The following is a 14,771-nucleotide window of genomic DNA, read 5'->3' as shown; positions in this document are numbered from 1 at the left end:
CGAAAACCACATTCCTATTCTAACCGCGGGCTTTATTCCATTGAGAAATAAAATATACGCTTGATAAGAAATATTTTTTACTTGCATACATTCAATTCACGTCGTTTCCTTTCGGAATTGGGAAAACCGACAATGACTGTTTTCATTGTTTCAAGGAATGAGTTCTTTTTACTTATTTCTTCCTTAATGCCAGGCCCTTAAATGCTTCTTCCTCCTCAATCATATCCATACATTATTTCTGTAAGTACTGCTCTATTCTGAGGTTTCTAAGAATCAGAATATTGAAAGTCTAGATGTATTAATAACGTTCAGAAAGCCACAATGACTATATAGGCCTATTTTTTCCTCTCTCGATACATTCTTTTTCCTCCCAATATATCTGTCCAGTTATTTGACTTTAATTCATTCCCTAAAAAGGATTGAACCAGCGTTTTGTACTTTTTTAAAAAATGGCTGTCACCAGTGCTGGCAATTCACATATATTCATAGCCAAATCATTCCTCACCCAATATCTCCAATTCACACCATGAAAACCACTCAAGTTCCAAAATAAATAAAATAGGTATTTACATTTAATCTAATCATTTATCTAACCACAATAAAATTATCCAGGCGTCCCTGTAAATATGCTGGGTTCTCAGGAGGCACTAATAGGTCGTCGGTGTATAGAAAGTGGTTATACCTACATCTGCAATCATTACATTTACATTATCTATGAATAAATCTCTCACTTACATCACCGTCTTTTATTATATTGACTTTTAATGAAAAATATTGAATATTTGGGTATTATACTGAACAAAGACTTAGGTTGGGGAAATCATATTTAAAAATATAGCGCTTTATTGTTCAGAAACTTACATATTGTCATACGGAACTACAGGAAAACGTCTTAAGATATAAATATATATTCTCTCTTTTACCAATTCGATGAGACCAGACGAAAAAAACGATAGTTCTTGCTACATTACTTCATGTATGCTACAACTGTCAGGAGGTGTGTGAGATTGACATGGGAGAGAATTAGTAAGGTAATTGAAAAAAAACTGGGATGTAGCCCAGTTTGTTTTAGGAAGGTATAAGTGATGTGACAGTGTAACGAAAATATTAACATATTTGAGCTGGAAAATTCTGGAGTAGATAAAAAAATAAAAATACTAAAATATTTGCACAAGTCAAAATGATGGGAGGAAATGAGTAGCAAAACCATACCGGAAGGGGAAAATCGACCACAAGTTTGAAAGTAGAGCATGTATTTAGAAAAGCTGAAAAATCGAAAGAAATTTTCCTCTTAAACAGGTCTCTATAGCAATGGAATACTCTATTTGAATAAATCCGAAATCTTTTCAAGATAAGTCATTAGGAAAATAAAAGAGCCTTTGATATTTTTTTCGAAAATTAAGAAGCAGACAGTTTAATTTTTGATCTCACTTATATGCTTTTATGTACATGTGATTACATATTTCAAGTATAGATATTGGAATCATTACCACCAAGCCGTAGTCTAATGTAGTTTACTGCCCAGAAGTAAATTCACTGGAACATATAATTGTATATTTCATGGTAACTTTATACCTTGTTTCATAGCATTATAAATTGTAAAAATTAAATAAGTTTTCCATTTGCACGCTTATATTACAAGATTGAAAAAGATAAGTCAAATCTTAGACCAATTTAGTAACCCAAAAGCGTATAAATGTTATAATTATCAAAACGTTATAACTTGAAATTCAGTGATTATGTGATAATAATGAAGCAGCATGATTTTTCAATTGCCAGAACTTAATATAAGTAACTCGTGTTTCAAACCGAGGTGTTACGATAGGCGGCGAATACCCCAAGCGAATTGATCAGGCTGCATCGTTTTGTCTGCGAGCTCGAACATTTCCCGTCGGAATCAAATTGACAACCCACGAGCTGTTACATGCCGCGTATAATTGGTCGCCAAAACGGCAAACCATCCGATCGTACGAATCGTTCTTGTGGAAGACAGACAGGAGACCACTACAGGGGTGACCAAAAAGTGGCCAAGGAAGTACGGCTTTAAGCCATACGACCTCCCACCGAATGAGAAATGGCTCGATAGCACTGGATATCAAACACGGCGCACAGACCACTCGAAAACAAATGCCTGGCGACATCCGATTCCACTCCAAATATTTGCCCCGTCTCGTCTGTACTAACCTACCTACAACATTTTCCTCATTCCCTCTCTGCGCAATGAAGCATGGGATCACTTGGACGCAGTCTCTTTCTGCAAGCTCTCCTTAGATATTCTGAACATTTAACAGGGAAAAAGGGAGGAATCTAGACACGATGCTCGTGATGAGTTGAAGTGATTTCTTTTACGGAGGAAGAGGAAATAAGACACTTCTCCTCTGCTCTTAGCGACGGTCACAAGAATTTTCGGAGTCTGCGACTCGTTAGAGGTGAATCACAATCGTTAGTTTTCAATCTCATTTCATTCTTCTCAATTCCGCTGCTCGGTATCCCTAAATGTTTTCTTCTTATCTTGGCGTAAATCCATTTAACCGTAGGTTGCAATTATTCAATTTAAATTCGTCTCCCGGCTTAAAGAGGCTGGCAAAAAAAATCAAAGGGAATATCTTAAGGCCAAACTTAAATTTATTTAAGTCCTTCGCGATATGATATGGCGAGGAGTAATGCCTCCTGTTGGGCTATTTGTGACTACATAGAAATTATGAGTAATTCAAAATGTATTGGCTTCCTACCGAGACGTTCTAAGTTGGAATCTCCGAGGAAGCAGAATTTTTTTAGTAGCATGCTGATTCCTACTTAGGCTGTCTCATTGAGGGCACTTCAAGTGCAGTACTTTACGTTAAACTGTGGGCCCCTTGGCGCATATATTTTAGAGCATTATCGACTTCGGGTTTCTATCGAACCTTTAAACCATTTACTAAATATTTTAACCCAATCTACCTAACTAACTCTAATGGCCCAAAGGACGTCAGCTAGTCGTCACCTCCCCTCATAACTACCACTACTATATGACATAAACGGCGCATTTACAAGCTCTCATAAGCAACTCATCGCGATTTTGTGCAAATACCTCACTTGCTCACCGATTTTGTGCAAGTACTCACCAGTTGATCAAAATTTTCTTGTGATAGATAATACGTAAAAGGACACTCACATTGTAGATATTTTGAGCTTTCGGCCTTCTCTGAGGCCTTCTTCAGCCTCACTTGAAATCTACAATGTGAGTGCCCTTTTACGTATTATATATATATATATATATATATATACATATATATATATACATATATATATATATACATATATATATCCCCTCCCTGGACTACCTTGGCGTGGTGGAAGGGCTTGTGCGTTTCGATGACTCCTAGAGCTGTGCTGGCGGGAGTAATAATAATTGCTCCTGCTAGGGTCACCCATGCCAGATAGGTCGAAGGTTAGAAGCCAGACGAAAGGTAGTCCACGCAGCGTCTGTTCGTCAGTGAGGCGGCTGCAATGGCGTCTGACCCCAGTGGGGCGGCGATTAAGTGATGGTGTCACGTTAAAAACACTATTGAGGAAGGAAACGGGAAACCACCTCAATTATCATTCCCAAGATTTACATGATGGACAAAACAGAGAAATATATATATATATATATATATATATATATATATATATATATATATATATATATATATATATATATATATATATATACAGGGTTCGTCCGGAAAATAAGTGTACTGAGCTCAGGAAAAAAAAATTATCACACTTTTACATATCTTAAGCTAATATTCCTCAAAATAGGACCCTTGTGAGTCGATACACTTGTTCCAGCGGCGTTCCCATTCCTGGAACGCTTCCGCGAAGGCATCATCGGGAACCTCTCGAAGACTCGTCGTCGACCTCTTCCCTGCCCTCCACGAACATCTTGTGCCACCGAAAGATCATGTTTCTGGACATGGCTGACTCCCCGTAAGCCTGGTTAATCATACCGACAGTTTCGGTAGACGATTTCCCAAGCTTTACCGCAAATTTCTGGAGCGGCGCGCCCAGCCCAGGAGTCAGTACACTTATTTTCCGGACGAACCCTGTATATATATATACACACACACACACGCGCACACATACATAAATATGTATTGTGTTTATCATTTATAAAATTTCCTGCGAAAATATGCAAAGTTGAATTATTTAGAGATGAGGAACATAACGATAGCCAGCACCTGCCGATCTAGTTTGGAACCTGATGAATTCCACACTCAAAAGACCTCCGGCTTTACGAATGGCTTTTCACTCGCGGCGGGACTATTGTTCCGGCTTCTTAGTTCACATTTCCATTATGAAGAGTAAGCGAGGGAGTGATGGTCGAAGAATAACATCCATCAAAGTAAATGGATGAGGAATATTTTGTAAACTAGAGTGAAATGAGACAAAAGGATGGTATTTTTCGGTGCGCAGGAGTATTCACTCCGTCCACTTGCTGGATATTTTTGCCCTCTCATTTTGACGACGAAATTTTGCGTTTTGAAAAGCTATTGTCACAAGAGAAGGGTTGGAACGACGAGTTAATAAGAAATTAGCCGCGATTAAAAGGAATAAGCTAGGTATGGAGGGTGACGAGAAAGTGCAGTGCTTGTGAGACGAATATGGTCCTGATAGTCGGTGTACCTGATTATCTGAGGAGTAAAAGAGAGAGAGGAAGGTGAAATAGATTTACTGATCCAGGACAATTATTCCTATGATAAAATGTCCATTTAAAAATGCACACATATAAACAATTGATTGAAAATAAAAATACTTCTGTTACCTCTGGCTTCACTATTGATATTATGATTATGTTTACTTCATAAAGTACATTTAATTCCACATTTAAAACTTTTTAAATTAATTTCGGTAATCATATAATTTCATTTACTATTCAATATATTCCGAATATTTACAACATTTCATTCAAAATAAATATATTTTGTTTCTTTGTATTTTCAATCATGTGACCCACAATTGACAGAAGCTAAAATAGAAATTCTTAATCAAGGGCTTATTTATTTGCCGATTATATCCATATCCGGAGATAAAAATGGTTTCCAGTAATTACTCAGCACATCAAACATTGAGATAACCTAATTGGTAATTGATATTTTAGAACTTAAGTTCCTGTTAGAATTATACACAGAAATATCCATTGCTACCTTATGTATCTTAAATTTGGGGAATGAGTTTTTCTTTGTTTTTAGTTGTCCGATTTTATGATCGCAAACGAGACAGAGGGTGGGAATGGTGAGTTCGAGCGTCTGCGGTGCAAGCGACAGCGAGGGAGAGGGGGAAAGAGTTTGGAGGACGTTGGGAATAGGTGGGAAGTGGCCGTGGCGAACCGGTCGAGGAAAAGGGCGATCGAACCTTTAAGCGTCTGCGGCATATCCACACTCAATTCGAGCACCAAGGTTGAAGATATATGTGTCCACCCCAACGGAAGGGGAAGGAATCAAACGGGTGTGGGGAGGTGGAGTTGGGGGAAGGGCGAATGGACATGAAAGGGGGTGTAACAGGCTCTGTGAGGGGGAGTAAAGGAATGACGTTGGAGGAAAGGGCAGATTCGTGGGTGGAGGTTGATTTTTTTGCTTCCCGGGTTTGTAGGTATTCGACATTGGACCTCTGTACGCTGAATTTGCGAATATCCAAGAATAATTTCTATATTTTGCTAGAGTTAGTTATGGCAGGAAAAGTGGACTTTTTACTCCCTGAATAAATGCAACATTTTTAATAGGACGAGACATGCTTAGCCAAACTCTCGGATAATATTTGGTATGTTCCGAATCAATTCAAATATTTAACATATGCCTACTGAGTTTGATACAGATCAAGTTGACAGGAGCTAATGTGCAGCGCAATTTATTTGATACCTGGGTCCTACCAGGAATCGGTAGGACTGATTTTGGAGGTATTAGTCGTAAAATAATTTCAGAGAGTAAAAATCATTCGCCTTGACTGGGATACGAACCCAGATCCCTCAATATCCGGTCGAGTGCTTTAGCCACTTAAGCTACCGAGGCGTTCTCTTAAACTCTGAAATTTCGGTAGCTTAAGTGGCTAAAGCACTCGACCGGATATTGAGGGATCTGGGTTCGTATCCCAGTCAAGGCGAATGATTTTTACACTCTGAAATTGTTGCATTGAAATGCACATTAGCGGATGACTCCGTTAAAAGTTACTGTTGCGGCATCTCCCGCAGTTTCTTTGGAATTAGTCGTAAGATACTTTTATTTTAGGTACTGCAAGGCCAATCAACCATATCAATAATATCAACCACCATTAATCATCGTAACGATCATCTAATGCCCTTTTAAAATATATTCCTTTCAATTATTCAGGATTAGTTTTTGCGATTTACGAGGAAACTCAAGAACAACGAAGCACAAAATGTGCATCACGGCATTAATTAGAAGCAATAACTATTAATAAAACTACCTACCATTTTTGTGCGCGAAAAAATACTGCAACACATCTAAAAAAGAATAAATGACCAAATAATAGCACTTTTACGCTGTTAAAAAATTAATAATGACTAGGTTTGGATGTACCACATGCTCCAAATTCCACCATATAACGTCTGAGACTATAAAATCATTATCAACAAGAAAAGTTATTAAGAAGTTATCAACAAGAATATAGAGAATTTCTGTATATTTCCCTTTAGATTGTACTTAAGACTTTAGTGGGAGAAGTTAAATTGACAGAAGTAAACAAAGTTGTCACCAAATAGAATCCCGTCATTAAATCAATCATTACGACTCAAATGAAACTAAAAATGCTCTGAATAAGAGTGATGTCTTTTATTAATAAATAGAAGGCATTTCTTAAGCCTAATTTTTCTAACTTTCATAAAAAGGATATTAAAGGACTGTGGGGTAGACACAAAGAAAATGCGAGGCCATTAAATGTTAACATTGAAAATGAGAGTACTCATTCCCAACGAGCCACACATGAATCAAAGGCACAAACAATAAAGGATGTGACAGCAGCTTTTATTTATTTTTGACCCTACAGTTGTATGTACTTTCGTATAATGCAAAAATACATGCACTTTTGTGCGGACGTGCTTCTATTTTTTTGCCCGTAGTTTTCAGCCTCACTATTTATTTTTCTACTCACTAAGTGGTAAGCGGTTACTCCTTCCAAATGCAAGCTGACCCGCTAGTAAAATTGCTGATAGATTCCGCCAACCACCGAGGTGAAAAGCATAAAAATGAAGTGGTCAAAGGACGTTTACTACTATGAACACCTATTGAAAGGAATATATGTTTATTCCTTTCAATAGGTTTATAATTTCAATTAATATACCTAGTTTTAAATAATTTACGTTTCTACATTTTGAACTTTTATGTAAAATCAGTGCTACTGCCTCAAGGCCTTGGTCTAAATTTGAATGGTACTTCTGAAGAGTATCCACTAGGTAAAATAAATTTTATAACGAAAGCGTTAAATATACAATGGGAAAGTGGAGGTTGCGTAGAAAATTTTTCTTCACCCATTCTGAGTTTTGTGCATTGAATTCCTCGGCTTGAACTAAACTCTCTTTGCACAAAATGTATAAAATACAAATCAGGGCTATTAAATTCAGAATTATTTGATTGGAACACAATATATGTAATATGTAAAAAAATTAAAATTTTTTGGAAACATGATAAGAAAACTTTCTCTTACACTTTTATATACTGAATTCATACCTTGCGGCTTGCGTCATAATTTTATCCTGCGGCTTCCATCACAGTTGGACCAGCGTTACATCTCTTCGGAGATCTTTGCGAGTTATTAAAATTATCGATGAACGTAACTGTGTGCCAAAACATATTCTTCATAGAATCCTAGCTCAAGCCTAGATCAGGGCAAAATTAAATTACAGGGCACAGTTCAGTACTTGGCTCTCTTTCTAAAACAGAACCGATTTTCAAGCCTATTATTTTAGTGCGATGTAGTTAAAATGAAATCTACATTTCCGAGGAGATAGGAGCATAAAATTTCCACTTACGGTTAAAAAACATTTTCTCAATTCAGGGTAGCGGGAATACGGAGCAGTAAAAGGGTTGTATGGAGCGGTTGAAAGCAGGGAAGGGTGCATTCTGGTCGGAAGGAGCAGAAATGACCAGTAATGAATGTTGTAAAACTGACGGCACGTTTGTGCATGCGTGCGCTAGTACGGGTGTGCATGAATCGCGTAAACTGGGGCGTGACGTTCCGGTACGCTGGCGGGCCGCGAAAGCTTACCGGGGCTATTTTTGTAGTCACGGGATGAGATCTTCATTTCTTTCAGGTCCGTTTTGCCGCCCGAGGAAGTAAAAGAGGTGAACACAGAGAGAGAGAGGGTAGGAGGAGAATTGATAGAGGGTGAGACGGGAATAGAGTCCTCCGGCTCACGTTCATGAAAGAGAGGTGATGTTTGCATGGTGACTAGGTACCTCCGAACTCACAACGGCCATGAATTTGCCTTTTAGCGGCCGTGAGAGTGAGGGAAGGAGGGAGAGACCATTGGCTAAAAATGTCGGTTGAATACTGGTTCTCGCCGTACGGGTTCTATCGTTCCGAAAACCACCACCCATTCGACCCCCCAGGTTTTTACCAACCCGACTCCCTCCCACCCACTCCGGGTTGAGGCGGAAGAGGGGACAGCGCGCAGGGTGACGGAGAGAAATGAGGGGAGTACGGACATATTGGGAAGAGGGTGGTTTAGGGATGTGGGGGGGGGGAAGAAAGGTTTGTACACGCAGGTTGGAGTGAAAAAAAATTAGGGGTCCACTCACAGTCGCGTAGGCACGCAGCACAAAGGGGAAGGGGTTGTGTACACTGAGGGGCTGATTTTATGCTCCACTGGAACGCGCTTTATTTCCTCATTAAAAAAAATCTCGCTCTACCCTCATTGCGGTATATCTCCGGGAGGAGAGCATTCACTTCCCTCCGTTTGTTCCCGTGGACCCTCCTTCCCCTTCGACGCCTCCTCTCCGCTTATCCCCTTCCACTCCTTCTCACATTTTTTCTGGCTCGCTTCCACCTCTCCCTCCTCCCCGCTTCCACCTCTCCACCCTCCCCCACCACGGATCGTCGAGAGTTTTTCGAAAAATGAAAAATGTGACGCGTTTGAATTCGAAAGCCGTTATCTTTTATCTCTCTCCCTTTCTCTCTCTTTCACTCCCTCTCTTGAGTACTCAAGTGCCAAAGAATCGTTTGACAACTTGTGGCGGTGTGCTCCTGCTTATTCCTCCTTTTTTTATTTAGCGTCCCTACAACCTACCCCTCTCCCCCGACCTCCTCTGTCTTTCTCCCCCGCCCTCTTCAACGACCGATGACTGAGTTAAGTTTCGAGAGAGCGAAATGAAAAGGTGTTTTGCGGCAACGAGAGGTTTATTCTCCGCCATACTCTCCAAGCGTGACAAATTTAGCAGGTCTTATTTTATTTTATGAAGCCAATTTCAAAGAATTTTATTTAAAATAATTCGTTGTGAGATCGCCTAACGAGTGGTGGGAACACTAGGGGGAGGGGAGAAACGTTTGAGCTAAGGTGTAGGCCCGTCCATTCCAGCAAGATACGCACCGTTCGGTTCTGCTGAGTAATTTATTTAATTTCTACCTCGAAGAGTGTTTTTAACTCTTTTTTCCATTTTCGCGGCCGAATTTGAACAGTTAATTGTTATTTCTCGCGCATCGAATCCTTCCGCTTTCGTCCTTATGTGTTTATAAAGTACGACATTGAAGCAATTTTATGTTTTCCCAAACGGTTTCAACAAACGCGTTTAAACGATGACATCGACATTTTCCGAAAGCTGATATCTCATTCAAGAGTATTCTCTTATGGACAGTTGATTTAATAAAATGTTTTTTTTCATACCTCAACTCGTACAAGAAACGACATAATCTGAGTGATATATTTTCACATGGAATTCTTTCTTCACGTACCTATGGTTCATTAACACCACCTCTTTCTTATACTGAAAATGTTATGTAGTGTTTTACCAAGTTTATCTGTGATCGTAGTTTAGTTTTCATTTCCAGTATTACAATTACCTGAGATCTACATAAACTCTTTAAACTTTGCGAAATAAAAAAAAGCCGCAAGAAAAGTGTCCTATTATAACAATGCACAACGAAGGAGGTGTACATGATTTTCAAATATAATGAACGTTGCATGAAGTAGCTTGATTTTGAAAACTTTACCCATTCAAATCGAAATTTTTCTACATAAATCAGGGCACTGATAGCATGCCGATATTGTAAGCGTATTTACTGCGTTTAAATTTAGTATCAATTCAGGTTTTGGAACATCCCACAATTTATCTATTTATGCCGAATTTACCACACAATAAAGAGATACCAACAGCTCTTGTCGCCTTCTCGAAGAGGCATTGACTTCTTGCTTCTCTGCGTCAAACCTCAGCTGTCTTTGCGTCTGTTGACGTAATATTTGAATGGACGATATACATCGATAGTTTTAATCGTAGTGATGGTTCGGCGATGGGTGACTATGATTTAGTAACTTCTATTTAGTCAGTGAAGGGGAATCCTCCAGTTTGTTTACAGAAAATTCAATAGATAATCTTTCTTTATGAACGCATTTGCTAGTTGAATTTCATTAAAAAGAAATTCGAAAGGAAAACCATTTTGTGTGAACATCCGTAACAGTTTTTTTATACTGAAGCGGCTAAGAAAAGAAATTCTGGGGAACTAAATCAATTTTTTACGACACAAATTAAAATTTAGAATATGAGAAACAACAACAGCTCTTCACTTATTTTACGGAGGAAAATAATTGAAGGTACTATTTTACATATACTATTTTTTGCCAAATATTCCTTCTTTTCAATGGGCAGAGCGTTGGACTTTGAACCAGGGGTTCCGGGTTTGATTCCGGGTCCTGGCTATGGGCATGCTCAGCTTCACATAAGCTGTGTAATTTCCATTTCACCGCCCTTTTACTAGATTTCTGGAATATATATAGCTATTTTTAGAGACCATGAAATTTAAAAATTCACAAATATTTATGAAACAAAATTATTTGAAAATATGCCTTCGTAGTGCCAGGTGCTCCTGCCATATAGGATCCCTACCCTGATAAATACCTTCAAAATCGTAAAGATTTATCAGGTTTGGGTCACTTTTCGTTGACGAGAGCAACAAAGCTCTTAAGGATTGGGCGCAAAGGGTCTGCGAGAGGGTCGACTTAAGAATAACGAATGTTTTCTAAAAACTTCCGAAAAGCCACTGTAGAAAGAAGTACCTATTTTTAATAAAAATCTGATACTGAAAAAAAGGCTTCATTTTTCGCGTAAGTCCGTGATTATTAATAAAACAATAATATATATTTCCAAAGATTTTATTAGTTTTAGTTCCATATTAGGTAAAGGCCAAAGAAAATATTTCACGTTATATTAAGATATTCACGGGATGAATATATTAGAATAAATTCAGTTCAAAAGCTCAAATACTATTTTTTCAGTATACATATTATGATAGGTTATCTCTCCCTTAAATTTCTGATTAGTGAAATGTGTCTCAGACATCATATATCACCGGCACGCTCTGCAGACAAATCGAATTAAATTATGTAAGTCATTGAAAATATACTTATCGTAATCGATAGCCCTATCATCTTAGAAATACTTCTTTAACGTTATAACCTTTCACGTGGGAAAACTGTGCTCCCTACGGATAACACTTAATGTTCATAAAAGGTGGGGCAAAAAAGGTTTAAAATGTGGAGCAGCATAATATTTTTATGCCTTCGTTACCGTCATAATTTTTCTGCAAGCAAGTAACAGTGACATGAACCAATCAAACACCATTTATATTTTACAATGTAAATTGAATACCACGCTTATCTTCTATGGGGTACCGAGAAATGGTCCCACTTAGCGGCGGTGGATCGTTACGACGACACACGTCACTAAAACAAATTGAGGTGCCGACGGAGAAGATTCATCCCTCGGCAAACAAAGGCGGATCGGGTACATAAATACTGTCCACACGCACCCAACGCCGCCGCGAGCCCGGTAGGTTGCCTCGCGGAATCCTCGTCGTAACAGAGAGTTTTCCGTTTTGCTCCACGACCCCGGCAATTCGATCACATCTCTGTCGCCGGAAATCATCCGGCGGCGGGAGGCGGGGGGGTGGGGGGAAGAGGGTGAACTGGGGAGAGAAGAGGACGCCGTAGCGCGCGTGGTGGGGGGTAGGAAGGGAGAGTGGGAGGAAGTCGGTCGCGATTGCCAGGGCGTGGAGAGAATTCAAAGTATGGCGGAGGAATTTCAGGGAACAAGGGATGGAATGGAATAGGGCGGCCCCCTGGGGGGTTGGAGTGGGGTCGGCGGAAACGAGCGAGAGAGGCAAGAAATGCTACGGATGAGTCGTGCTGTGTGAGGAGCCGATGGGTTTTGAGGGAAAATGGTGGGACCAACGCAGGCGACTCCGAAATTTTATCGGTGCCGTTATGCGCAATATTTCGCAAATCCACAATTTTGGCGCGGAAATGTGACAAGGCTCTTGCTGGGATCAAAATTGTTACTTCGTACTCTAGTTCGCCTTGCGGAAGTGCTCTTGACTATTCGGAGCGACGCAGAAGATATTGGCAATGGGTGGTCGTATTTGTTCAGAACTGGAAAAGCCTCAGTAAGTGCATACATATATGGCGCACAACATATTTAATTTGAGGGTAATCCTTTCCGTTCATAATTAATGAAGAGTGAGAGAAAAAAATAAGTCTATAAGCACTTAGGCAAGTAGAATTTATGGAGTTATTGGATGCTTCAGACTGCCTGATGAAGAGAGCCAACGAGTTAAAAATGAACGGCCACTGCTACAGAGAGAGACCACGGATAATATGAACAAATAAATATTATTGAAATACTCAAATGGAAAGAAATAAGTTGAAATGAAGAGGTCAGAAAACATGATTTAGTTGGGGAATGCATCGTAGCAATCAATATACTCTCATTACCAGTGAAGGCGAATTTCTGTTCGGTAAAATTTTCCATGCACAGTTGTAACATACTAATAACTAACGAGTAATCTGTTTGGAAAAGTGATTTTTAAAGGATGTAAATGAAAATAAGAATTCACCAAAATCCACCTAAAATAGATACTTTAGATCCCAGTCAGTATGTTACCTTCAATCTATCATCCTACCAATCTCTACGAATTATGTTTTACACAAAAATTGGTGTATAGTGAAAATTTTCTAGGTAAGTTGTCGTCCAATCATGGTAACATACTAACTCCCTCAATTATATTAGCTGAATTGAGGAATTCGATGAGTGAATTGTCTAGAAGTCTATTAGGTCCAAATTCTAAAGGAAATAATTTTTAATTTTAAACTGAGCTTACATAGAGTCCGAAAGTAAATAATGTAAAGTAATGGCTATTTATGACATTCTTAGAGTAATAAAAACGGACCACAATTAAAACCTAATCTTTATTCTCCACTCGTCATCTTTATAAAAGCACTCGTGCAAATCATCGTAAATTTGCAAACATACTTATTTCACATTTTTTATAACGGTACGAGACTATTTGAATGGTTAAAAATTTATTAACGACTTACCATTTTGCCATCAAGAAATAATTAGCATTAAGAGAAATTAAGTACTCCTTTGCTCCTTGGATGTTGCCTATTTTGGATTAGATCTGCATCTTTTTTATCAATGTTTTCTTCCCAGACGAATGAAGTATGCACCGTGTAGCAATATAATATGCGCCTAAATTGTAGCCAGGAATTCATGAAGCGAAATGGAAACAAAATAAGAAGACAATTCAATATTTTAATCCCGCGATCTACTCCGTGCATTATGAGCTGATGAATTATTTCCGAGTAGTCTCACTGCATCAATTGAGTTTTCACAATCCCCCATCCCTTGCAATCCTTACCTAAATAAATTATGATCACATACCTTAGGATTCGTTTCGGGTATTTATATATTTATTCATCCTGGAGGTCATTTCAACCATTTTCCTTATCCATTGCCATCGTCTTGACACACCCCTTTGCCCTGCTCTACCTCTCTCCTTCCTCTTTCCCCTCCCTCGAGTTCACATTCTCCCTTCATGACACCCTTCGCGACTTGAACTCAACTTATCTAGCCTCGATGATACCTTCCTTTCATCCTCTTTGCCTCTCTCTCTCTCTCTCCTTACTTCTCCCTCACTTTCCGTCCGCGCTCCCCCCATCCGTCCTCTGGCCCTTGCTCATGGAGATGGGGGTCGCGGAGGGAGGGGTGACCGATGATGTAGGACGGGAGAGAAAGGGACGCGACGACGAACGGGATGAGGGAGTGGCAAGAAGGACGGAAGGAGTGAGACAAAGTGAAATGAAAGACCGTTAAACAGAAAGAAGAGCCGCACGGGGGGATGTTCTCACAAATAAAAAGAGTGGATTGTTTCTTTCGAGTTTGCAAATTAGGACAGGAGTACATAGTGCATTTTAAGAGGGATGGGATGGCGCAGGAGTTGAGCGGTGGCGGAGGGGAAAGGAGGGTGAGAAATGAAAGGGAGGAGGGAAAAAGACGAAACCTAAAGAAATTGTCACCAAATGCACAAAGTTTACCAGGTCGGAGCCGTAATCACATCGTCAGTGCATACTATTTCATTAAAACCTGAATCACTTGTGAATAAAATTTACACTTATATACATTATATATGTAAACATTTATTTCTTTTTCCGAGTAAAAGTCGACTACCGTTAATATTTAAATATTAAAAAATATAACCTTGTGGTCCCATTAAGTACCCTCTACTTGAGAGGAGTTAAATACGCTCTT

Source organism: Hetaerina americana, unplaced genomic scaffold (genome assembly GCF_022747635.1).
Source record: "Hetaerina americana unplaced genomic scaffold, ioHetAmer1.1.p SCAF_35, whole genome shotgun sequence".
Classification (NCBI taxonomy): Eukaryota; Metazoa; Arthropoda; class Insecta; order Odonata; family Calopterygidae; genus Hetaerina; species Hetaerina americana.
The sequence above is the reverse complement of the archived record's forward strand: the minus strand, read 5'-3'. Positions refer to the sequence as shown.